The sequence below is a fragment of the Poecile atricapillus genome, chromosome 1 (assembly GCF_030490865.1).
Source record: "Poecile atricapillus isolate bPoeAtr1 chromosome 1, bPoeAtr1.hap1, whole genome shotgun sequence".
Classification (NCBI taxonomy): Eukaryota; Metazoa; Chordata; class Aves; order Passeriformes; family Paridae; genus Poecile; species Poecile atricapillus.
The window spans coordinates 41,930,609-41,958,012 of record NC_081249.1 but is presented as its reverse complement, the minus strand read 5'-3'; the positions used below and the strand labels follow the sequence as shown (position 1 = coordinate 41,958,012).

The window sequence follows — 27,404 nt, the reverse complement described above, 5'->3', positions numbered from 1 at the left end:
CTCATCTGCCACCTCGGTGGTGGCACAGAACAAACTTTTTACATGGCACAAAGTTAAGGGAAATGGCTGTCATTAGGAATTTGAACTTCAGCCTGAAGGCTTATCATGTCAAACCTGTCCATACTTTTCCCAGAAGCAGTTCAAACATTGGCCTTACTTTCTATTAATTAAGGTATTTATGTTGATTGCTGTTGTTCCCCCTTCCTGATGATTCCCTTTTTTCTTTACATGGGACTTAAATTTTAAAGGTTAGTGTTAAGATCCAATCATTAAAATTATTAGAGAGATATCTCTGCCCAAATCAAGGTAAAAATGAGACCATATGCCAAAGTCAATAGTACAGACTTTTATTTAACTGTAAATGTGAGGTAGAGAGATAACTGGGGAAAGAGAGATGAGAGCTGAGAAAGAAAGAGTGACAGTGAAACAGATGAAGTAGAAAAGAAAAATCACCACTCCATCAATTCTGACAACATCCCATTGGTCCTTTCCTAGTCTTCTCAGTGGTTGCAGACTGGGCATGAAGTGGTAGATGGACAGCCCACACAACACCAGGTCCATATTATGCTGAGGGTAGGTGGAAAATGTCCCCATGAGTCTTTAAGCCCTGCTAAGATGTTGCAGCCATCCCTTATGTCAGTGTAGTTGAGTTGATGATGGCCCATTATACCCCTTCAGCTGAGGTGGACACCCTCATCCTTACGTGTGAACGCCCCTATACTTGGGAATAACCTGGGTGTTTACCACAAGTGGCCAAATGTTTGAGCCATTAATCACTAGCAGTCCAGTCTCTCACAGTCATCTTTCTGACACTAGACCTTTTCCATTTAGCTTAGTTCCTTGCCCTCTGTACCTTTGGTTCCTCTCATTTTCTCTCCCTTTCTCCCCCCTCTCTCTCTCTGTCTCTTTCTTTTTTTTTTCTTTTTTTTTTTTTTTTTTCTGAATGGGGATGTCAGCTAGTGTGTGGATGACTTAATCTGAGCAATTTCTCTCAACTCCCTTGATAGTCAGTGGAGAGAAATAGGAACTCTCAGGGTATAGCATATTTCCTAATTTAGAGCAGGTTAGATGAATACATCTTACAAGTGGCTCCTTTTCTCTGTTGACTGTACAAGAATAAAGATGAAGCCTCTCAGATGCATGTCACAGGTATCTAAAGTTAGGTACAGTGATATCACAATATATCAGAGTGATCACAACCAGAAAGAATGATATGGCCACTGTCCCATGATAATAGAAGCTATTTCTTATTCATGTTTTAAGGACATGTCATTCCTCCCATGTTCAAAGTCCCCTGTCTAAATTTCTGTGCTGGCTTTTGTTTTTCCCTTTTTTTTTTTTTTTTTTCCTTTTCTTTTTTTTTTTTTTTTTAAACTTCTGGACATGGTATATGGGGACATTACTCTGCTTCTATTTGTGTATATATCAGGAGATTTCAGGTCCTCAAATTGCTTCCCATACTCACAAAAATGTTAGAAGGATCCACAGAAGTGGGTATCTCTCTGCTGGATTTCCAGATGCAGGTTTCACTTAACAGAAACAGAATAGATTAAATACTAATTTTCTGGTTATTTTCTTACAGCCTTTTACATTCCAGTTAACACATTAGCCTCTGTTAGGTTGAATACTATCAATGCTCCCCAGTCTGAGAAATATTATAATGCATCTGGCTGGTACAAAACGCTTCTGCTGTGTTTTAAGTATAACATTATGCAGCCAATGAGATTTTAATGGCTCTTTATCACAGCTGGACTCCAGCAATAAATGCATCAAGACTTCAGACACATTCTCCTTATATGTGACTGAGGACAATGAAGGAACCCAAATACATGGGACGTATAATGAGATTATTTTGATCTACAATAGAAGATTCAGTGATGTAGCACTATTTTCAAACTCCTCAGATTTAAACTTGGCTCACTTCAGATTTTAATGCAACAGAAAATTGATATTAGGCTAATTTTATAGATATAGCAGCAAACCTTTAATTTTTTTCTTTCCAGATATTCATGAAATCTCTGATCATTGAGCTTTTTCAATTGAAAATTATAATGAAGCCATCTGCTTTAGAGATGTAAGAGATCGTCAGGTATCAGGTTTCCTATTCTTTCAGATTTTATTTGAACTATGATTTAAAAGAGGAGGTTTTGACTTAAAATTTGTTTATTAATTTGGTGACTGACTGTTTTTTTGTCATTTTTTTTATTGCAGACATGTTTTCACCATTTTAAAATCATCCTTACTCCACAAAATACAGCCCAAGTGATTTGCATGCATAAGCACAAACTTACGTCTATTGTGAAATAACATTGTACAAATATGAACACATTTATCTTTCACTTTTATTGACGAGTATGGAATTGAAAAAGTAAACTTAGAGCAATTCTTGGCCTGCAAGTTATTGCATGTTTTAGATCATTGAAATAAAAGCCATTTTCAGTGACAGTGTAAAGGAAGTTAAATGTGAAAAAGCAATTCTTAGCTCTTCTCACACTGCATTTTACAAAACAGACTAATAAAAGCAGTTTTGTTCTACCTTTTATGGATTTTGTGTAAGCAACATATTCAGAGATTATTGCAAGTCACAGAAAATGTCACCCTGAGACAACAGTGTTTTCAATGTTCCATTACAATACAAGAAAATCTTTTATAAAGGAAAATTTCTCATTTCTTTTGGTAAACACTAATAACTTTACCCCTGAGACAACAGTGTTCTCAATGTTCCGTTCCCATTTAATTCATTGAGATATTAGAACTATAGGCTACAAGCCTCTCTATTTTGCATTTGCCTTCTTGGTAAAATGTTTGAGTGTGACAGTAGAAGGAATGTAATACTGTAATGCTGCTGTAGAGTAATGCTGGATGCTACATTGGAGGTACTTTAACTTTCTCAAAAACAAAGATGCAGGTGTGCATTCGGGTTAGCCCCATGTTTTGGATACTTGGGAAGTGTCTACATTCATATTGACTTAGATTTTCACTACAGAGAAAAATCTCTCTTCACTTAGTCCTTTTTGCAACATGCATATATGAATCTGTGTTTATCTCTTCTGCATAGCAGTGCTGTCTGGATGAATAATTTCTGGGTTTTGTAGTTTGTTTTTTGAGTTTCTTTTTTCTTCATGTACAGCTGGTTCTATAAAAAGCACAGAGTAAGTCTATTCTATGGTATTTTAATGTTTATACTTTCAGTAAAATGTGATGCCCCCAAGCAGTGCTGGTGGCAAGTATTGCAGAGTTTAAACATTACTGTTGGGGCTTCTCCAGCCCCTTCTGTGTAGGAAGGGCCTTGTTCATTGTATGGGTGGTCTGCCCTTGTGGGAATGGCAGAACAATCCTGCACAAGCCTTGTGCTCCAGAACGGATACTGAGTATTTTGAAGTCCATACTATAACTGACGAAATGAAAAGTGAGTATTTCATGAGAGTAAGGTGGTCAGTCAGTGCTTACAACACTGACTGGTTTTATGACTTAACCAAGTTTCTGCTTCCTTACCGCTTTCAAAATAGCTGGGGTGTCTTCTATGACTTATACCCCAGTCTGAAGCCCATTTTCCCTTCCCTTTCTGACTGTTACATATTGTTGTAGGTAGTCTGACTGGAAGTTACTGCTTAACTGCAGTAAGGTGTTCCTCTGCAACACACACAAGCAGGGAGGTTAGCATATTTTTGAAAATGGTGCTTTAATCTCTTACCCCTGGAAAGCATAATGTAAAAAAAAAAGAAGTGCTGTCCTGGCTGGAACTATCCATGCTCATTGTCCATAGTACTTATGGCATACAGTGGCAGTGTAATTCAGCAACAAATATTGTAAAATTTAACATTACAGACTCTTCTCACACTCAGTCAAATCCCCTTGAGGTACCTATGCATCATGTTTCTCCATCTCTCTATATTACTCATAATCATGAATGGCATAGAATGTGGGGGAAAATAATCCAGTTTTGGGGGAAATTCTTGCTTCACTGGTTTGGAAGTGCATCCTTGAACAATGGCAAGACTCTGTTAAAGTGACAGAATATTTACAAGGATATTTGCATTTTGGCCTTAAAGGAAAATTCTTGGAGTTTTTTTTAAATGAAAATTTGGATTTAGGAAAGTACACTGTAATAAATTGTCCTGTTTGATATTAGGCTAAATGGTTATCAAAGTTAATCAAATGTGTTTGAACCACTTTGTTGAGAAAAACGTGTCCATGGTTAACTTTTATTCTTTCAGATTCTCTGTTATTTCCCCTCCAGATTGCACACACTGAATTAGAAGGGGGGAATTCACTCACCTACCAAAAGACGTGTGCCATTTGAGAGGTTTCAGCATTCCCAGGACACATGCATGTTAGGCAAATATGATATAGTCAGAAGGACCAATCTTAGAGTGTTCAAAATAATAGCATTTCCTTAAAATTTAGAAACTGATTCATATGCTGAATGGCTGCTTATGAGCAGCATTTTCTGGTAAATACTCCTCATGCCCTATGAAATACCATCAGTTGTTCCTCCTGGCCTTCAGATACATCTTCAAAAGGACATGGCTGAGACAGAGGTGCCATGTAAGCCTCGTTAGTTCTGTGGGGATATCTTGCATGTGGTAAAACACCTCAAATGGCACCAGACTCCTCTGCATTAATAAAGTGAGCCACCAGCTTTTTCAAGTGCAGAATGAGAGACAGGAACTGAAAACCTAAATATGATGGTTATTTTCAGCACAAATTGAGAAGGCAGTTTCTCTGTGATCAAATGGGAAAAGAAAGGACACAGTATCTCAAAACATAGTAGGCAGGGTTTTTGAGGTGTCTGTGAAGTGGTCAGGTGTGTTAGGTGGCTTTACTGGCGCATGGCAGACACAGCACGGTAGAAATGGGTTGATATTTCTGTTTTGGGTTGGTGAGTGTGAAAGGTGTAAAAGTTTCAGCTGATGTCTGTGGAATAATTCTATGAATTCCAAGGAGTCATATAATGAGCATAACGAGGATGCTGCAGTGAATCCAAGCTGGAGCTGACTAGGTGACATTCCAGAGCTGCAGCATCTAGGGACATTTATCTTTGTGCCTTTCTTCATGTTGTGGAAGATGGAGAGGGAGAAGTTAGATACTACTTTTAAACCAAGAGAGGGTAAAATATGATCTCAGAGGCCTGAGCTGTGGAGGTCAGGAGGATTAATAACTAAGAGCAATAAGCAGCAAGGATGAGGTGGAGGGAAAGTAATGAGAAGAAGAAAGATTGGATGTTTTGATATTTTTTTTGCCTATCAGTAAAAAAATGGCAATAAAATGAATCTTCTTGAGAAGGTGGGGTTGCTCATCAGTAGGAAGCTAATTTATGCTTGATTATACCTGACATTACTTCTTCCTGAGTTTTTGGGGGGGAATTTTTTTTGACAATGTTTATTTTCCTGCTAAGATTTCAAATAATGAATTTTCACTGATCTAAAAGCCAGAATCTGCATACAAATAGCAGTCCTTCAACATCACCACAGGAAAATTTCATTTTCTCATCCAAGGATGATATTATTACATGCACTTAAAACTGAATGAAGTGTAAACCAGAATATTTTATTTAAATGCAAATTTTGAAAAATGACCACAAGAGTATCTTCAAGTTCATTCACTATCAAAATGCTGTTATTGGGTAAAATGGATAAACACTTCACCAAACAATAATTCAGCTTCTCTGTATTTATCTTTTAACATAAATTTTTTCAACTAGTCTAAAAGCTAAGCTTCTCAAAACATCTTTATTTATGAGAAGCAATTTTTGAACAGAACATAACTCTGTAAATCTTTAGTTTCATTTTGGATTCTCTTTGAGAAATAAAAGTATGAATGTTCAGTGCCCTTGTAATATAAGATATTTATCTAGGATATTTCAACTGGTATGTCTATCAGTATGGTGCAAGAGAATTCTTGTCTTAATCTCAATTTCCCTCAAATTAATTATTACTACATATTTTGCTTGTTTGAAGACACTGTTGTTTACGTGATGTTGGAGTCAATACACTGAGCTAGAAAAGCTTTTTTTGTTTGTTTGTTGCTTGATGTTGTGGGTTTTTTCATGCATTTTTATTTAAAGAAAGAAGTGCTTTGACTTGTTGAACCAAAAAGAAGACTCATTCAAGAGAAAGAAAATGGTAGTGCCCTATTCTCTTTCTAATTTCCTTTTGCTGTTAAAAAAAAAGGATGCTTCAGTAATAGGTTCTGGTATATTAGATTTAAAGTAATGTAACACTTTCAGTACTCTTTTCTTGCATCCAAAGAAGAGCAACAAAGCTGGTGAAGGGTCTGGAGCACAGGTCTTATGAGGATTGGCTGAGAGAGCTGGGGGTGTTTAGCCTGGAGAAAAGAAGGCTGAGAAGAGTCCCTACCGATCTCTACACTGAACTACTTGAAAAAAGGCTGTAACAAGGTGTGTCGGTCTCTTCCCCCAAGTAAAAAGTGACAGGATAAGAAGAAGTGGCCTCAAGTTGTGCCAGGGTAGGTTTGCATTGGATAAGAGAAAAAAAATCTCCATGAGAAGGGTTGTCAAGCCTTTTTTCCAGTTTGTCCAGAGAAATATTACAGTCACCATCCCTGGAGATGTTTATCAGATGTGCAGATGTGGCACTTAGGGACGTGGCTTACTGGTGGGGTTGGCAGTGCTGAGTTGATGGTTGGTCTCTGTTAAGGATCTTTTCCAACGTCATGATTCTGTGGTTCTCTTCTTATCTTGTGATACACGTTCGGTGGCTGTACTCAGTCATACCCAGCATTTTCTATTTGTCATTTTTAAATTGGGGTAGGTAGTATTTAGTAACTTTATTAAACTCATGACACACCTGGGCTGAAAGAGACTGCTAAGTATTGCCAATGCCTTTTTCCTGTCTTTAATGATTCAAGAACCACTTTTTGGTACTAAAAAGAATGAAGTTGCTAAAATTTGATGCTTTACATCTGTAAACAGTAATTAAACATCTGTGAATAAGTGTACATTAACAGACTAGCATTGAATTAAAAAAAAATTGAAGTGTCATTAAAACACAAAGTGTAGCAATGCACAACTATAAAATTCTTCACTGTTGTAAAATAACAATAACAAAAAACAGATGCCTTTCAGAAGGATTAGTGTCAATGTCATTACAGCTTTTCTCACTTTCTGTATTTTGTAGTGACATACGATGGTCTACTCCCTTTAGCTCTTCATCTGGCACCAGTACTGGATCTGTCATATGCCAAGCCTCATAAATGCACATCCTTTTAATGTAAAATCAATAAATCACTGGGTCAACCACCCATTCCTGCAAGTAGAGACACATTTTATTTAGAAAACAAAGCCTTCAGTAGATGTCTTTGAGAGCCTTTGTAAGAGTATCCTCCATTTCTTTTGAATTCTTCAAGGATTGGTGGGTCATCATTTGGCTCCATTAGGTATCTGAGAGGGTCCATTCCTTATGCAAGAAATAAAAATAAATATCTCATTGGACCATGAGGGAAGTTTTGCAAAGCAAAATGAACCAAGCAAGCAAACAAAAGAATAAAGCTAGTGCAGCAGTGTCTGTCATAATGAATATTGTGTCACAAATATTCTTCTTTGTTCTAGCAGTCTTTTGGAGAACTGCAGTATATATGATTATTTCCTGTTTGTATGTAATTTTTTTCCTGTACTTTTCCCTTATTCCTTTAGAAAATCTAAACCAGTGCTTGGATCAAATAATAAATGAATATATTTGAATAGCAGTATTTGCCTGACTACAGTTTTCAAGTGTCAGGTAATCTTGATACATTACATTTCTTTGAAGCCTATTGCAACACAAGGAGTAAGCAAAATCAAAAAGAAATAACAATTATGCAGTGAAAAGTTATAAAAATTTGCTTTAATATATCTCTTTGGGCTAAATAGTCTTTTTCTTGAGAATTTGAGTCCAATCTTTTTGCAGTCAACAGAAGTCTTTATACTTAGAGCTTTGAATTATTTCTTGCTTCTACAGGTATGAGGAGGTAATATTAAGAATAGCTGCGCTTAGAAAGCAACCTTTCAAATCCATGGGTTTTGCTTTCAGTTTATTAGGATAACACAGATTAATGGTTGAGCCAATTGTAAGCTGCTAACAGCATCCATATTATAGAAAGTTTTGCAACTTATCGAAAAACTTCAAGCTTCATAAGCTCTACTTAGTGAGCTCCTGTTCTGTTATAAATTGCAAACTCCAGTATTATTGCAAATCCAAATCAACTCCCTGGTGATTACAGATTACAGTCACAAATCCAAAAGGTACGGCACAATATACTTTTCTTAGCTAAATTAATTATTTCAGTTCTGGGCAACTCAATAGTGAGAACTGAACCACCAGCTGGCTAATATGTACAGTCAAAACATTTAGCAGCAGGTTTTTACATTAGTAACAGCAAGAATCCATTTCACGGAAGACAACAGAGAATAAATGATTCTCATTTTAAGAGTCCTTAAGGCTAAAGTGCTTTATCCTCCTTAAATGTTCTGACTAACTAGCACCACATGATGTCATCAAGATTAATTTTATGTAGGTAGTTTCTTCTCCAGAAATACTGTAGAAATGTGTACAAGACTATGGGAAGTAAGAAAGACGGAGGAGAGTAATTCATGCAAAATAAAACTTTCTGTCTTCGTAACCAAGCTTTACAAGTCTTTGTTCTCTTTGGAGTGTGAAGAAATCTCCATTTTCTGGTTGCTGATGTTGTGATCATCAGCTCAATGATGGAAAGAACTAAACTCTTTCCTATTCTCAGAAATTTTCTTTTCCAGGAGTCAGTATATAGGCTAGACTTTTTTTAGAGAGGAATTTGCAACTTATTTTTAAGAAAGTATGCAAAATAAAGTATATCTAGGAATGTGCAGTGCTGGTTTTCTATTCAGCTGGGCCACCAAAACACTTGGTAGGTTGGGTTATGGTGTGGTTTTCTGGTTTTGTCCTATCCCCACACTGCCCACCTCCCTGGAAACAACTTTTATCACGTAATTTGAGGAAACCACTTTAATTGTAAAAAACCTTCTCATTCAACAACACAACCACTAGTGCTTTAGCTATCTTAATTTCCAATAAAGTCAAAGGAGATACAAATCTGTTATATAAGCATCGGTGTCCAGTTTCACTGGGAAAAGAAACCCTCCAGAATACCCAAAACTTATCTATCAGAGTAGTAGGTATGACACAAGACTTGTTAGAGACATTGATGAGTCTGATTTGTTTCATGTTGGTCTGTTTCATGAGATCACTGATCCAGGCTTGTTGCAATTGACAGGAATTGGTCCATTACTTGCAATGGAAAGATAAGGCACAGGACATTTTGGAGACCCACATTCTTCTGACCTGACAGTTTCAGGCTAGGAAGATTACAGCAATGCATTTCAAATGACAGTAGTTGCCTGTAATAAAGAAATTGAACTGAGTGCTTGCAATTTAGCCAAAATCATCATTGGATGTTGTCATTTTTTTCAGCTATTCAGTGGGATAAACTGAGTAGCTCTCTGGATCCACTGCTTTGTTTGCCTGAGCATAATTTATCTAAACACACATAGAAATATTGGACTGTCATCTACCTGCCTGTGTCACATTCTGTGAGATGGCCTCTATGTTCCAGGATACATTCTCCGTTATCTCAATGGTTTTAGCAACTGGTTTTCAGCAATTAAATTGCAACCCATAAACTTCCCAGATCTTCATTAATATAACAAGAGGCTTCCACATTCCCAGACAGTGTCACAGATATGTTGGAGCATTTTGAATTAGACCCTTTATTAGACACTTGCTGTGGAAGTGTCTACATTTGTATTTTTCTTGTCTGAAGCTAATATTGGTGGGGGCACCAAGAGATGCATTTGGTGATTTAATATAATTTATGCAGGGCTTGATGTTCCCTAAAATTCAACATAGTCAATGAATAACGTAAGATCTTCCAAAGAGAATTTCAGAGTAGAAATATTAAATAGATGTTTTTTTCATGTTATGCAGGTAACCTGGAGCTAAGATGGGCAGAGTCAGTTATCCAATTGGAGTATTTTAAATTCCGTAGATTATCTGTCACATCATTATGGGACTGACAGATAAACCCCAGGTCCACTGGATGTCTAGAGTATTCTGACATGGTAGCTGGAAGCCGGGCATAACATTTCAAGGGATGTCAAGACAATAGAGACACTAGACAGACACTATGCCCAGGCATTTTTTCCTCTTACATGGACAAATTTCCTCTTCCAGCCCAAGCCTTTCTGTGATTCTATGAAATACTTTTGTACCCAGAGAGATACATCAAAAAATAATACACACAATTTATGCGCACAAAGCAGTTATTTACTGACTGATACAACAGATAACTGCGACTAACTGGGCTACCAGGCTAGAGATTAACATGATCCTGCAATGAGATACCCCAAACTGGCTTTCTCAGCTGGTGACCACTCAGCATTTAGATGTGGGACAGTCTGATGCCCAGCATTGCTGGGTTACCACTTCTGCTTTTTGCCTTTGTGATTTATACCTTCCTATGTCAGTTTTTATTCTTCTCAAGTCCTTCATCAGCTAAACAATTGCTCTCTGGGTTTGCTTTCCTTATATTGCATGTTCTAGCTAATAACTTTTCTCCATCAGGCTGAGGCAAACCAGTCTTGTCTCATAGACTGCCTGGGCTCAGGGTTACAGAAGTGAGTACACCATCTCCAGGAGAGTTGCCTTTTTCTGGGAAGGTAGCTGGAGACTAGGAAGAATACCAGACTGCCTGAAATAATGCTGAGTTTGGACAACTAGGTCTTCTACAGGTCAATAGTCCTCCATATGCTGGTTCTTTGACGAGTGCAGTCCTAGTGAAGTCACTGGAACTTTGTCCAGCCTAAAACTGAAACTGACAAATTGTGTTTAGAAATCCGAATTTTGGAATAACATTGATAAATTAATTGTACAGTTACACTTACCGGAAATAGTTGCAGGACTGAATAAAGAAGATTTTTTCCTCTCTTTTTTTCTTTTTTTCCTGAAGAACACTGTATGTATTTTAAAACCAAGACATGTCACAGTAAGAAGCACTGACAAGGACGAAAATGAAAATATTTCTTTGTGACAAAAATGCACAGGCAAATCTAAAAAAATGTCTTCAAAACACTATTTTCAGAATGTAACTGGTACTTGACATAGTCCACATTCCTCTAACTGTCCATGCAGTATCGCTACAGACATTTTTTTAGACTGAGGGACTCTGCTTTGTCTGTTGAAAGAAGGGTCTGGGAATATGGCACCAAGTGCCAGTGATTATGATTACATTTTCTCTGAGAATAGCAATAATTAATATATTATCTGTTTATTGTTTTATAAACTTGCCTGTGTAATACCCAAATATGTGCAGATTAAAATATTGTCAAATTAAATTTTTCCCACAGTTAACCCACTGGCTATGAAATTGTGATAAATAGATGTATTAAATAACTTCTTTACAGAAAATTAGAAGAATCGGAATCTTATGTAAACATTTATTAAAATATTTTTCTGGACTACTGTTTGAAGACAATGATTACCTGTTTTTAATTTTCTTCACTGGGAGAGGACATTCTTCCATTCCATGTAGAGTGGAATGGAAATTAATGGAAATTTTGTATTTTGCCATGGTATTTTTACCAGGATTGTTTTTAATATTGTTATAATTATATTAATAATATTATAATCTTTTTCTTATATATTTTTTTTTTAATCCATAGATTAAGAATTTGTTATATAGACATCCAGATAGCTTTCAGAGTTGGGAAAATGATGATGCTTAAAGATGTTTTGATTTATGCAGGGACAAAAACATCTAGGACAGGATGCTCTGTTGCTTAAACATGCACTTTTATCTCACAGGAATCTGTGGGCTATGTAAAGGTGATTAAAGGATTGCTTGCATGCATTCCTTGAAGATGAAAGGTGTAATTCTGGCCTAGTCTGTCCTGTCATATTCTAATCACATTTATAGTTTTCCTTTTATTTGAAAGCTTATTAGACAAAATATGTGAGGGGAGGATGTATCAGTTGAACAGTGTATTTTTTTCTGTAAATTTTTTATGAATTTGAAAATTGATAGCTTTAAAATTTTGAATTTAACATTCTCTGGGGAGTTTGGATATTTTAAAATGTCTAAAAAATTTTTTGAGAAGTGACAAAGTACAAAATAATCTCCGCTTAAAAGAAAAATATATTACCTTTTGTTTTTGTTTTTTTTTTTTATTTTCTTTCTGAGTCAAGTCATTTACTTTGCCTGAAATTCAAAGAATGTTTTTCTTTAGGTAAACCCTATATTTTTCACAAAAGGAAGCTAAATCCAGTGCTTATATTTTGTCACTTTTAGCACGCTGAACTAGTTTGCCAATTTAATGGGTCAGTGTTTCAAATATGTCAGGGATTGAATCCCAAAGTCAATTTTCCAGATATTTAGGCAATAAGACATTGGAAGGAGATTCAGAGCTTCTCTTGGAGAGATAAAAAATTCTGAAAATTAGTGTTGACATTGAATGTAAAATATTTCAAAATATTGGAATAGAAGACAGATGAACACCAAGTGCAGAAAATCATAGTAGAAAGATGTCTAGAGCAAGAAAATATGTGAAGGAGTTAGAAAAAGACTGTGGAAGAATACCCTGTCTACCTCAAAACCTATGTGACCAACGTTATTCTTACGGCCTTTCAAAGAAAGACAGCTCAGAGCTTTTACTCCCTTTAAACAGATTCATTGTTTCATGCAAAATTTTGTTATGAGCAAACCCACACCATTCATACCAAGCCAAAAATATATTGTGAGTATGGTGCAAAGGTTACCTGTTAACCAAATAATTGTTGCTTTTCCAGGTACAGAAAAGAACACAATCATAGAAGAATAGCCCAATACTAATACAATTTAAAATGTTACATTCCCAGTATGGGTTCATGTGTAAATGTGCCTCTTTTGCCTGGGGTTGTGCTTACCCTTCCTTTGCTCCTCTGGTTCCAAGGGCAATCAGCACTCATCTTCCTCAAGAGTGACGTCAACATGACAGCTTTGTACTGGCAGAAGGCCACTGCTGGTGCTGGGCAATGCTTCCTTCATGCTCCTGTGTTTTCTTGGGAGGAACTTGCTTCCAAGTTTTCCTAAATCTTCTCTTGAGTTTGCTTGCTTTTTCTTCCTTCACTAGCTCTCAAGGCAAAACTGTATATAAGATTCTGCACAGGTGTTCCTGAGCTGAAGTCAGCTTTACCCAGCTCCTGAGGCTGTATTCCTGTAGTGACCAGGAACAAACCATTGGTGCTTTATTTGTAAGTCTAGGGCCTGTCTTATCCTCCTCCTACACCAGCACCTTCACAGTCTATGCCAGCATCCTATGCTTGCAAAACTCTACATAATGCTTTATTCTAGAGACAAAGATACTTGGTTCTGTGCCATTTATGTTTTAAAACCATGGATAATGTTCTTTCAATACAGAATTCACTGCTTGCTGTTACTATCCTTTAATCACAGGTATGTGTGTGTGTGTGTGTGTGTATGAGTCAACATTATTATAAATATTTCTATGCCACCACCAGATCTTAAGCTAGTTAGAGATAAACCAAAACAAGGTCAAGGCTGAAAAGGTAATCCCCCATCAAATAGAATAATTTTACAATCACTGTGCTAAATGAAGAAATGAAAATGTTAATTGTAATCTAATCCTGGACTTCCAGAAAAAAAAAATAATAGATAATAGACTGTTGACCAGTTTTGATTTCTCTGAAGAGGAACCATTTTTGTATTTTTGGTATCAGGACAGAGAGATGGAAAAAGATTTTTAAAAACTACACTAATAAATGTAAAATTAGCATATTCTCAACAGGCAACTAACAACAAATGCTGGAAAAATGCTTACAGAAAGGTCTGTAGATCAAGGCAGTGAAGTCAGAACATGGAGTTAGATTGTTCTAAGGAAGATTTGAAAGAATGTAACAATTTAGCACACCACTTACATAAATATTTGAGATTTGTTTTGTGGCTTCTTTCTCCTCTGTGTACTTGGGTGCAAGTCTGTTACATGATAGATATTTCATATTTTTTACTGTCGTATGGGATTACATGACATAATAAAATGATGGTCACTTGGCCTAATACAGAAAGCAAAAAATAAAATTGAAAATTTACAGATGTGGAGTGGTTTTAAACATATCATATTGGCTTATAGAGAAAAGCTTTTTTCTTTAAAGAAAGGTTTAAGTCAAAATGAAAAAAGAAAAGATTTATGCTGTTGCACATAGGGGATTTTGGTTCCTTTTCCATTGCTAACTCAAGTTTTTCATTATATAGGTTCATATTTAGACAGTCTCACCTTTGGATAAGAGTAGGAAGAAGTCATGGATTTGATATTGAAGGAAGAAATTTCACAAACATAGAAAGTTTACAAAGTAAAATCTCTTAAGCCATTTCTAAGGGCCATAGTAACTTAAACTCCAAAAAGTTTAAGCTTTCTGATAGTTTTGACCTTTTGGTTGTATTTCTCCAGAGTTTTATCCCACTGTAATTTGTTTTCAGAAGGATAAAGAAAAACAGGAATCTCACGCAGTTCAATAAACACAGGTGTAAAGCCCTGTGCCTGGGGAAGAACAACACCATGGACAAGTACAGGCTGAGGAGGGACTGGGTGGAAATCAACTTTGCAGAAAAACTCCCAGAGGTGTAAGACATGAGCATACTGAAGCAAGTCCAGTGAAGAATCACTAAGATGATTAAAAGGCTGGAGCATAGGAGATACGTGAAGAAGCTGAGAGAGCTGGGACTGTTCTGGCATGGAGCAGAGAAGGTTGGGTCCAGGGGGAGGATCGTATCAGCTTGTACAAAGTTGAAGGGATGGTGCAAAGAGGATGAAGCCAAGTTCCTTTTAGCAACAGGACTAGAGGCAATGGGCACAACCTGAAAGGGAAGAGGTTCCCTCTGGATATCAGGAAACACTTTTTGACTGTGAGGGTAACCAAGGACTGCCACTGGTTGCCCATGGAGGCCATAGAATGTCCATGCTTGGAGATACTTAAAATCTGTCTGGACACACTCATGGGCAACCTGCTCTAGATGACCCCACTTGAATAGGGAGGTTGGTCCAGTTGACCTCCAGCAGTCCACTTAAACCCCAGCCATTCTCTGATGGTGATAATGGTGCTTTAATGTTGGTGATTTGTACAACTGTCCCTTATGTCATGAGAAAAAAAGGAGTAAAACTTTTGAAGAGTTTTTAAAAGGCTTTGTCTAAGAAGTCTTTGCCAGCTGTAGACACTTGAATAAAATTTCCACATCACAGTGAGAAACTGGAAGGTATTTTATTATGAAGGAACTTTGAATGTAAAATACTATTAGCTCCACTAATGTTTTTTTGTTTTATTTTATAATTGTTGCTTACTAAAATGTTCATGATATTGAAGGTGCAAACTGAAGTAGCTATAAGATCCAGAATTCCAGGTACAGCTGTACATAAATGGAAGTGTGTAGTCATCTGGTGATCTTTCAGTACTTAGAAGACTGAGTATGACTTCCATCAGCATTTTCAATTTGGACAGCTTCAGAATATGCAGTTGTATGGACAGAAATTAAGACTTCTCAGCAGTATTTTGTACTACAATTGTCATTTTGTACTGTTGTTTTCTACATACATTTTGCATTTTTGCCTGATTAAGTTGAATGAAACAGCTGTTGCTGGGTCAGAACAAGCAAAGTCAGAAATTGAACCAGGTCCCTTCCATCACACTGTGAAATACAAGTATTCTCTTTTATCTTAAAATTTAAATTCTTGTGAGAAAAGTTCCAAGGAAGTAAGGAATAGATGTACTTCTATAGAAGTACAAAGTAGGTACATTTAACTTTGAATGTCATGCAGCAAAATGCTTTTCAGTGTGTCTTTTAATCCATGCCAATTTGCATTAGAAAAGTGTCTAAGTAGTTAACTTATTTAAATAAGAGCTTTGAAGAGAGGCTCAAAATTCTGCATAAAAGATAGGTATTCAGCAGTGTTTACTGAATTAAGGCAAGCATCTTTCAAGAAGAAAATCTATTTCTTCACATATATGCCTGACGATTTTTTATGGAGACACTATGCTGAATGGTTGAATTTGAGCTGATAATTTACAAAGACAAACAGTATAAAAGTAATTTTTAAAAAGGCTGTGTAATTAAGCACATCAAAAGCAGCCCTGGTAGTATTTGCCTTTATATTTGTACCTGTGTTTTTTCATGGAAATAAAGGTTGCTGAGAAACCACAAGATTTTAAATTTGAATTTTAAAATCTAAACAGAAAAAAAGTTTTGATTTTTAAATTTAATTATTATTAATCTGACCATTGTTGAAAGTGTCTCTCTGAGTCACCAATTTGTATTACAAAAAGATAATTAGCAGAGCCCTATCAGTGTATATTAAATATTTGTGTTAGAGCATCCACTTCAAATCTAAATAGTGTTTTGAAGAAAAGCTTGCACACTGTGAGTAGATGATATACACGTTTGATTGTATCCTGTTGACCCCATTTTGACGGGACATTAACTTCCATTATGCAGTTCACTTGTGTTTCACCTGGTATGTCAGCTGCAGTCTATAGTAAAGAGTCAAAGCTTTGCAGAGTATTCAGATAATATAACCAAGATTTGCTGGAAGATCAAGACGAAGTATTTTCTCTGAAGTACAAAACAGAATGGTTTTAGTGTAAATAAAGTTGTGCACAGGAGCGTGAAATTGAGAAAGTTCTTGAAGCCTCTGGGAATGGAGGGAGCTAGTGCTTCTGCCACATTTGACACCCTTGGTTGGGTGATTGCTCTTCAAAATGGGGTGAAATAGGATGAGAAATCAAGAAGTGCCCATTATGCAGACCCTTTAATTTCTTAGAAGGTTGTAATGTTGAGAGCAAATAAAATGCATGACCAAGAGAAAAAGTATTCTATCAGTAAAATGTTTCAGTGATATGGAGTGAGCGTATCAAAAACTTCACTGCAGTTTAGTTTTAGCTGATAGATGTTTTATTGTTTGTTTGGGGTTTTTTTAACAGAATATGTTTTATCACTAGCAAAATTCTTCATTATTATTAGTGCTCTTTTGCTTTAATTCTCGAAGGCAGTTCAAAAGTAGTACTTATAAATTGTTTCACAGAGCTTTGAATGGGTTCCTTGTTGACTAGGCGTGTCGCTGCAGCTCAGCTGGAGCATGCGGGAAACTAATTAACCTATGTTTTCCAAAAGAGGCAATTTTAGAGTGTCTGAACAAAATGCATCTGTGTAAAGTGATACAAGGCTGCAAATGGGCAGGGTTGCAGAGAGTTGGAGAGAGCTCATCCAACTGTAGATTTAATCTCAAGAGATGTCTGAGGTCCTACCATGTTATTCAGAATGGGTAACCAATAATTCCAGATCAATTCATTCATAATGAATGGGAAAATTTGACATTTTGTTTCTTGTATTTTAATAAATTGAGCTTATATTCTTAATAGTCTTGTTTGGAAGTCAGGGTAAATATAAATTTATTTGCTTCTCTAAAGGCTTTCTGCCTTTATTTTGGAACATTTCACGTCTTGACATCTAGCCGTGCATGATTTTTGGAGGCTTCTAAACTAAAACTTCTGTGATCACATTGAAAAATAAAATGTAGATGGCTTAATTAAAGAACCTATATATAGTCACTTAGTACCATTTGAACTACCATAGTACCATTAGTACCTCAGTACCATTTGAACTGCCTTTTTCAGCTTCCAGCTGTTACTTCAGAAAAGCATAGGCATTGGAATAACCCATGACGTAATGTCTCATGGCTTGACTATCATAGAACATTCCAGATAACACTAGACGTCTTTAGTCACCAGAATTGACACCAAATTTATATTACACTCTTGGAGAAGGGTAACGTTGCTTATATTTAGGGAACGGTATTCTTTGGGTGGGACTCAGCTGCAAACTAGAATGCTCAGATTTAGTTGTGTACTACACAGGTGCTTACAAGCAAGTCAAGTGTCTGACTTCCCATCCCAGCCAAAAGATGTCTAGCAAATACAGCCAGTGCAGTCCAACAGCCTATTTATTGGTATCAAATCAATGTCTATATTGATATCTCAGAAGGTAGTAGACACTGGTTTGGTAGTTGAATCAACATCAGGAATTAGCTCTGAAGGCCCTGACTAAATTGGCCAAGGACATCTTCTGGTTCCTGCACGCAGGTATTTAGTGTTGCTTAAGCCACTGTAGGCTTTCTGGGACATTTTTCCAGCCAGATAAAAGACGGCATTTCTGTCACTTCTGGAGTAGCAGCTGAATTGTAGGTGGGGTACATTGCTAAATTACAAACGTAGGAGCCAGAGCATGTAAATGAATGTGGGTTTCTTTATGTGAGAGTTGGATTTCATCCTTCATGTCTGGATTATTTTGCCCTATGAAACTGCCTGTCCTTTAGCTGCCAGCCCAGAAGGACATGAATCTCTCAGAGATCTTGCATTGCTTCAACCAGGATCTTGCCAATATCTCAGATAAAAGGGCACAGACACTTTAGGCAACTGTGGGAAATCTTAAAATGTATACATTACTGAAGGGATAACATTTCAAGAGCTTCACAGTCTGAAAGTGACCTGAACTGAAGTATAATGACAAGTAGTTTGTAAGTATAAGTAAGTTTGTTAAGACCTTAGGGTGTTTAGAAATACAAGGAGGAAAAACATAAAATCAGTGTTACATACCTAGACTGAAAAAATAGTAATTACAATTCTTAGGAGTGTCATCCACTCAATAAATTAGATAGGTCAGGTGTCCCCTAAGTAGAATTTACTAAGATTTTTCACGACAAAAATAGGCAAACCAACATACACAATATATGTAAAATTCACATATTTGTTTTCTGTGTAAACAACCCAAGATTCTATTATCTGAGAAATAATCAAAACACTAAAGCTCTAAAAGGAAAGAGACTACTATACATTACAGTTATATTACTATTTAAAAAGTTGAGTGATAATCTGGAATACTTACAGAGCACAAACTGAGGAGTGGAAGGACAGGTAATTGTTTTCCCACCAAATGAGGTGTTCAGTGCTGCCAGTTTCACTCTTGGCTGTATTTGCTGTAGCATTCTCTCTCAAAGTACTTAAGCAAAGACTTGCATCTTCTCTGGGAACATAGGAGAAATGAACCGTGACATTCTTAGTAGGTATTGGAAAGAAAAAGCACTGATATCAGCAATTTTTACAGAGAGAAGAATTTGTGTTTGAAGAAAATGTTGATACCTGGGTGAACTATTTAGGGTACATGCTGTTTACTTCATGTTTCCTGGTAGAGTTTGGCCTTTACAGTAGCATTATCAGTGCTAACTGAGAATTATATTTTTTCCTAGTCAGAGACTTTAAAAATTGAGATAAAGATAGAACATTTGTGAAAAGAGAAAAACGTAATCAGATGTTGACATGCATGAAAATAGATTTGAGTATAAGGACATTGATTTTTTGGGGTTCAGAGGTCTATGTCTTTTACTTCACAAATACTTGCTGCCATAAGGAACTGTCAAGATTCCAAGTCTCTGGCAGCATGAATTCTAACGTCAGACGTTCTTTTCCTTTTGCTGCTACTTGGAAGAGTGTATGGTTTCATTACATTCCAGCACAGAGCTACAGGAATGCATTTATAACCCAGCCCTCACTCATCATTTCAGATTGCTGCCTATTTCACTGCAGTTAACCTGGCACAAAGTGTCTTAGGTTCTCAATAGTCCCTTGCCTTTGCCATACTTACTGGCTTTGATTGATTGGCTAAGTCCATGCTCCCATGTCCATGTTGGTTTTGTTCCTTTGAGTCTGTCATGGTCTCACAGTAATGATTACTCAGTAGTAATGACTTGGACTTGCTATCTTTGCTGTGTGTCCGGAGGTTTCTGGCACCCAGCGCTTAGCCTGGCGCAAAGGCTTGGTTCCTGACAGCAGCTCCCTCCGTGGTACAGATAGCATTCAGCTATACTTAGCTGCTCATCTGTAGGTGACCTTAGACTCTGACTGGCATTCGTAATAAACTGCCTGATTTACAAACTGTACATCTGTCTTTAGACAAAAAGTATCACTTTTATAATTAGACTACAACTTATTTTCGTTACTTATAGCACAGTTTGTATTGTAAAAATGAGGAAAATTAAATCCTCTGTTTGACTACAGAGGGACTAAAATAAATCCACAGTGTTTGGCTCTGATCTGATAATTTTCCGTTTCTGTTTTGTTTTTATTCCCTTAAATTGGCTCAGTTTAATACTGAATTAATGGGCTGTCTCTCCCTTGGTCCTAATTTCTGCATCAGAAATTCTGTTTCTAATGCCACACATTGTTGTATTTCCAAACTCCTGCTATTCTGGCAGATGTGATTTGATACCATGTGTGAAGGACTTGGATCAAAGTAGACTTTTATTTATACAAAGCGGGGAGACTATATCCAGTGAGACTCAGAGGCTTATCCTTATTCATTTAGTTTTAGTTAAATAATCATGCTTTGATACACAGTCTTTAAGATGCTTTATTCTTAAGTGGGAATTTAGGAAACCATGCCTAAGCAACTTAGCAGCATGTACATTTTCTACTTTTTCTTTACCTGTTCTGCTTAGGAACAACCTAAAGCCCAGTTACCTGTGGCTGGAGTCTCATTGTTTGGAGACTTCTGCTACATTGCTGTAGAAAGCCTGACTCCTTTGTCGGCTCACTTTCCACTGCAGGGATTCTCAGGCAATAAAAGCATTGATTATACTAAGTCTTCTCTATCTCTTTCATAGCAGGGGATGACTAAATAAAAGAGTATGTGAGCACCATGAGATGTCAAAAATGTGTAAACCCTTCCAGAAGGTTTTACTCTGTGGTGATGCAATAGAGCTGCTGCTGAAAAGAGACTGTGGTGTCCTCTGCATCGAGTGCTCTGGTCTTACACTTGTAAGGGCATGGAGATATCTATTGTCAGCTGTAAAGAACTTCAGAACATCATCTCTAATCTTGTGCAATTGTTTTGTTCTGCTCTGTGTTGCATTGCTTTGAACGGTATTTTTTAAAGCAGCGCAACCTGAATTGCTTTCAAGGTGGAGAGACACAGATGGCTGTGAACTGATCTTGTTAGACTTTGTAAAAATAAAATGACAGATGTACTTTAGAAATTGAATACAGGTGCTGCAAAGAGAGAGTTATTACTTTGTATCTCACTTTGTCTGGAGACAGCTGGTGCTACAACTTTTTTTTTTTTTTAATAATGGCATTTTATTTATTTTCATCTGATAAGTCACTTTTAGAATGTTAAATGATTCTGAAGATGTTATTAACTGTAATAAATAAAAAAGGATTTGATTCTCAGAGTTTCCAAGTACTGTAGAGTCACAGAATCATACATGGCATATTTTAGGTTGGAAGGAGCCTTGAATACCATCTAGTTCTACCCACCCCTGCCATGGATAGGGACACCTTCTATTAGAGCAGGTGGCTCAATAGATCATCCAGCTTGGCCTTGAACACTTCCAAAGCTCTCAGTGATTTCAGTATGTTTTTGGTTGTTTGTTTTTTTTAATTGAGTACCTCAAATAAAAATAAATTATATATATATATATATATATAAAAATATAAACTATATATATTTATTATATATATATATGTACTATATAATTTTTTATATATTTATTATATATCTAAAAATAAATTGAATGCATTTTGTTCAAAGTATTTTTCTGTATTTGCACCTGAGTCCAGGCTAATCGATATAAACATAATTAGGCATAATTCCTATATATATTTTGCAGAAGAGATTTTTTTTTTGCATACTAAAATAATGAAAATTAAATTCCTCTGTACATCCTTCACGATACTTCATTCATATCTTCAGCTCCCATTTAACTTTTTGCCCTGAACAGAGCTAACTGCAAATTAATACCTTTCATTAAATCAATTCAGGAAGATTTTGTGGGACTGTGTGTCCATATATCATCACAATTTAATCAGAAAAAACAAAAAAAGAAAAAAAAAAAAGAAAATTAGTGTCTTTTGTTAGATTGACTGATGTAGCTGAAATGGGACACTAAAATATGTTTAGATGTGAACCAGAAAGAGAAAAGTGAAAAATTATCTACCAGTTAGAACCAGTTGTGTTTGGTTGTGTCATTCTACTAATCAGTAAAGCAATTTGAGAGTTCATGAAAGAAGAGGAGGTTAATAAAGCAGAGGTGGGAAGATCATCATTCTGCATGGAACTGACAGAAGCAGGTGGTGAATGCCTGTGCAAAATTTAGAGCTAGTTGGCAGGGTGTCACCGGGAAGGATGGAATGTGCAATATCTTTATTCAGTCCATAACTTTTACTGTCCAGTATAATAATGGGTTTTAGCTTCCAGGCTCATATGTTGAATGTATTTTATAGGTCTCACTTAAGGGACAGAGAGAACAGTGGCAGACTGTTCCATGGAAAGATGGTCCTCTTTGAAACATAACATCTTGGTAATCATTAATGCACTAACGTTTATTTAGAAATTGGTATATAGAAATACATTGTGAAATTCTTATTTTGTGTTCTAAATTTGCTTGTATTTTATTATTTGGTAGAAATCAACATCACTTACATTAAAAAATGAAATACTCTTTGTTTGAAATGCTGAAAGTTTTGAAATAGTAGTTTGAAATATATTCTACTTACTGTTATATCACTGATAATGATGCTGGCAGCTCTGGGTAAAATAATACTTTGGGGATAGTGCTATGCCTCACTGGGTGTTTTAATTAACCACTGGAATTAGCAGAGCTCTTTTAGGCACGGGTAATGCAATGCCTGTATTCATATAGCACAATAGAGAAAAAGATTCCCAGAACTTATCTTCAGTTTTCTACCTAGGTTTGGTGTGATACAGCTGAAGAAATACTATAATAGAAGGGAGTTTATCACAATTTTTTTTTTTCTTTAAAATTCATGATGATGCATTGGTAGTACCTAAAATCTGTAATTGTTGGACATAAATAAATGGGTTGTGACTTATTATTTGGATTAACTGTATTTTTTAATATTGATTCATAGTTTTTATGCTGAGAATAATATTTCCAACTAGAATGAAGTAAAAGTTTGCTTTTAAGCCTGTTCATTAGTCACTTTGAATATTCTTTGTTCCAGTTTCTAAAATGATAGCATAAAATCTGTTTTCTGTAGGGCTTGTAAGTGTAAAGAGTGAAACTGATTTTTCTGCAATCTCACACAGTTCTTAGTATGTGTCTGAATTGCCCTTTACCCAGAAGCTGAAGCCTTGCTCTTCTTTGCAGTTGTTGTTATCTTTCCCATTACCCACAATTGCTTTAAAGGATTTAAGGGAATGAATATTAGTAACAAAAGCGTGAAAAGTAGTTTACTTGTTAAAAGTGATAATTAAAAAACCCACCATTCATTTGAATCCTAAAATTACCAAAATTAATATTTCAATATGACAGATCTACTGTGGTGAAAGTTCTGGATATTAAGAGGGGCAATGCAGTGCTCAAAAGTAACCAAATGAATGAGGAGCTTCAAGGCAAGCTCAAGGAGATTACAGAGATGCATGTTCAGTAACTACAACTAGTATACCTCAAACTCTGGATCTCTGTAAATTGTTAAAGTGCTGATGAAGGCCTGATGTAAGTCTTTGAAGTTATAATGATAATAATCTTTTAAATGTCATAGATAAATGGCTAGGAAAAAGGCAGGGGAAAAGTACCTTGTATTTTTGAGTCTCTTCACTGCATTCTTTTACGTATATATATATCTATATCTGATGGCTGGGAAAAAAACTTTTGCAGTTGAACTGAAGGTCAGCAGCACTGATAACACTCATTCTTGTCCCAGAAAAACTTAGCCAACTGGAATGGGTTCACACCTCCCCTTCCCCCTTATTTGTTCCCATACAAGGATAAGTTCAATACTGCATTCTTGCCTCAATAACTTCATTAAAAACAAGAGATTCTGAAACTAGAGAAGAATTGCTCATAGCATTGAGCTTACTCCAGTATCATTGTAAAAGTTTCTATCTTTTTATTATATGAACACAACTCTTCTTGTTGGGAAAGTCCCTTAAATTCCTCAATAATGAAGGTTTCCTGATACTGTGGTTTCAACAGTATCAGGACTCACAAGGATGCTCCTTCATATGCTTTGATCTGAAGTCCTCTGGAGTTACTGGAAGCCCATTGCCTTTAATTTCCATTTGACTCATACGCTGTTATAAGCCCTTGTGTAAAGAAATTAGAACAAACAGTTATTTGTCATTTTTTTCAGGTGTGATGACTGTTGGCAAACTCAGTTTCAATAAAAAGGAGCAATGCTTTGGGAGAGAGATTTGAGAAAGCCAGATGGACTTAGGTATTGGCAAGGAGAAGTGGTCTTGAACCTTATTCTTTTCCTTCTTTAACTCAGCTAGGATCATTTACCACCTACTGTTCTTGCCTTTCTAGAGTATGATACCTTGACTGAAATGCCAAAAAGGATGTATGCATACTGTTCTAGGCCATGCCTGTTAGCAAATCTGTCTTGCTTTTGTGGAATTTGATGATTACTTTGGAGGCAAATGTGCCTTCACTCATATTTTTCAAAGGGTTTTCCTATTTCTTTCTTACTTTGCCTTTTCTGTTTACCTTTTTCTTCCTCTGCTCTGTTATGCAGAGCCAGGAAATTTTCTTTGGTCCCTTCATATTTCATTAATTATGACAGTGTGCCTCGGGAGACTACGTCACTTCAGGTAATTTCATCAGTGTCAAAATGGATGTTAGCCAGTGGCCTTGACACTGCAAGTTAATCTTTTATGAAAGATTTAAACAGACAACAATAAGGCGTGTGGTGGTACTTTTATATTTGACTGGGGAGAATTCAAATGTCAAAAGCTTACAGCATTCTCTTTAGTGTTTTTCAAATTTCCTTGAATTTCATTTGAGACAAGAAACATACTTTGAAAAATCAAAGCTGTAGTGGTAATTTTCAATGAGTTGTCAAATTTACATTTCAGAATCTTTCTTTCTCTCCTCTTGCTTGGATTTAACAAAATGCCATAAACTCTGACAGTCACCCATACATGCTAATATATTAAGTGCCTGAGAAATAAACTGACGAACTTTAAAGTGCTGACTTTCATTTCTGCAAGTGCAATGTAGTAATCACACAAATGCAGTACTTTATTTATAGAGTAAAAGCTTAACATAGTATATGAAATGTGACAATACTGAAAACTGAGCCTTTACAATATTGAAAATGAAATGCCATTAAATATTACTTGGCTTATGTCATTAATAGAAAAGACAAAGAGACTTTTACAACTGAGATGCCTGTGATGTGTGTTGCTGGAATTTTGTGTGTTATTTTCCTCATTTTGCAATAAAAATGCATCCAAAATGTGTACTATGTAACTTACTTGCTTACTATGTAACATTTCAGAACATTTTCAGTAATAATCTGATTTTTTTTGCTTGTCCTTATAATTCTTTGGACAAACAAAGAAACAAGCCATCTCAAGTTGAATTAAAATGTCAGAGGTTTTTTTCCTACACTTGGGTAATTTTGTTTCATTTATCAACCTTGTTTTCCATAATAATTCCCACAAAGTCCATTAATGATTAATGATCTGAGTGTGCAAATAAGGAGTTAGAAAAGTTTATCTAGTCACAGAATGAAATTACAATAATTTTTTAAAAGAAACTCATTGTAGGTTAGTTTACTTCTTTTTAGGCATCAGTAAATGCTGGATGTGCAGCCCTACCAGATTAGATTTTTTAAAATTAAAAAAAAAAGTTTATGTAGGTTCAAGATAAGATTATGTTTACTGAATAGATGTAGGTTTTTTGTCTCCTAACTAGGTTCTGTCCGTGTAACTTAACATTATATCAAGAATTGTCTAAGATTTAAAATAATAATAGCAAGCTATCAAATAATAGAAAAGTGGTGCAGATAAACATTAGCTATGTTATTTAGATAACTGGCTTGCAGGGAGATCTCAGTAGATGAGACAGAGTGGTGACTGGAGGAGCACTTTTCCAAAGTATCATCTTTTGTATCTGCTGTCTTACTTTGTGTTTTGCCAACTTGATTTACATACTTAAAAATAATTTTCTTGTCATCAGGTTTGATTGTGAGACTAACTTTAATATGGGGTCCTTCTTTTTGATGAGTTAATAAGCCTCCATCTGTTGGAACTATTACTGTTAGATTAGCTGGTTGCCATGGAAAAACTGTCCACAGACTGTCTGGGCCTAAAGAGTGGTATGTACTCGTTATTGATCCGAAGAGATCCCTTGTATTCATTACCCAGAGCACTGGCATCTTGTATTTGAATCTCAGTTTTGGTTATTTATCCAGTAATTCTGTAGTTCCCTGTTACACCTTCAGGCACAGTTGCGCTACACTTATATCTATACTTTTATTACTGTAACATAATCTTTAATTATATCAGTGTTTAGGGTGTCAATGTGCAATAATGACCATCTCTTGTAAAAGAAGGGACTTTTTGTTTTGATGGTCACAAAACCAGCAAGAGAGCTTTCAAGTTTGCCATATCTATTTTGAAAAGCAGTATGCATTTGTAGTTAGTCTTTCCAACAAAGTGACATGTGCCAGAAGCGTGTGAGGATACAGAACGTGACAATACAGACTAAAACCCATATCCAACTCACCCATTGAGCTGTAGAGCCTGTTGACTGGCAGATGAGAGGCATCTGTCAGTGAACAGGGAGCTTTTGTGTAGTCAGGCCATTGCTGGGGCATTCTTTTCTTTTGTAAGTCTTTTTTATTACTAGATTTGCAAAAGACTGGACAAAAGATGCTATTGCAAATCTTTTGTCCTTGGAATTATTTACTTCAAAATGTAGGCAAATGAGGAACATTACTTGTTAGTGTGTCATATGTGTGCATTTGCAGGCTGTTTGGTCATTTTCTGGATGGAAGACATCCCAGTTAAATCTTTATCTGTATAAGTTATAATAGTATCAAGGATATATATATATATTAAAAATTACTTACAAATAATTAAAAAAAAATATATATATAATTTCAGATGGTATGGAGATAACCCCTCACTATGAGACTTGTGTATTGCTTTTACCATACAACCATACAAATCACATTCTGTCTTCCCGTGATGAGTTCTAGGCTCATCAAGGGACAGCTGTAAAAGGAGTTTTCTCCCTCCAATCCTCTTCTTTTGTGCATTTCCTATACTGAGGTCTTAAATTTTCATTGTTGTGGTTTATCCTTTTGACATATTTATGTGTGAAAATAGTACTTTATTCCTTCAGCTGCTGGAATTATATTTACAGTTTATATATATTTTAATGATGGGAAAAAAAACAAAACAGTGATTTTTCAAAAAACAGAAAAAATGCATGAGCGTTTCACTTGTTTCTAAGGGTGTGTGGAATTCAGTAGGAAGAATGAAAATACTTCCACATGTTTTAAACACAAAGTCGGGAAGAAAAACCC

General features: G+C 36.0%; 1 protein-coding gene across 1 annotated transcript in view; it reads left to right on the top strand.

Annotated features, from left to right (window-relative positions):
- Positions 1–27,404, top strand: part of GPC6 (glypican 6) — a 713,349-nt gene that overhangs the window by 239,801 nt on the left and 446,144 nt on the right. The gene's annotated exons all lie outside the window — the stretch shown is intronic.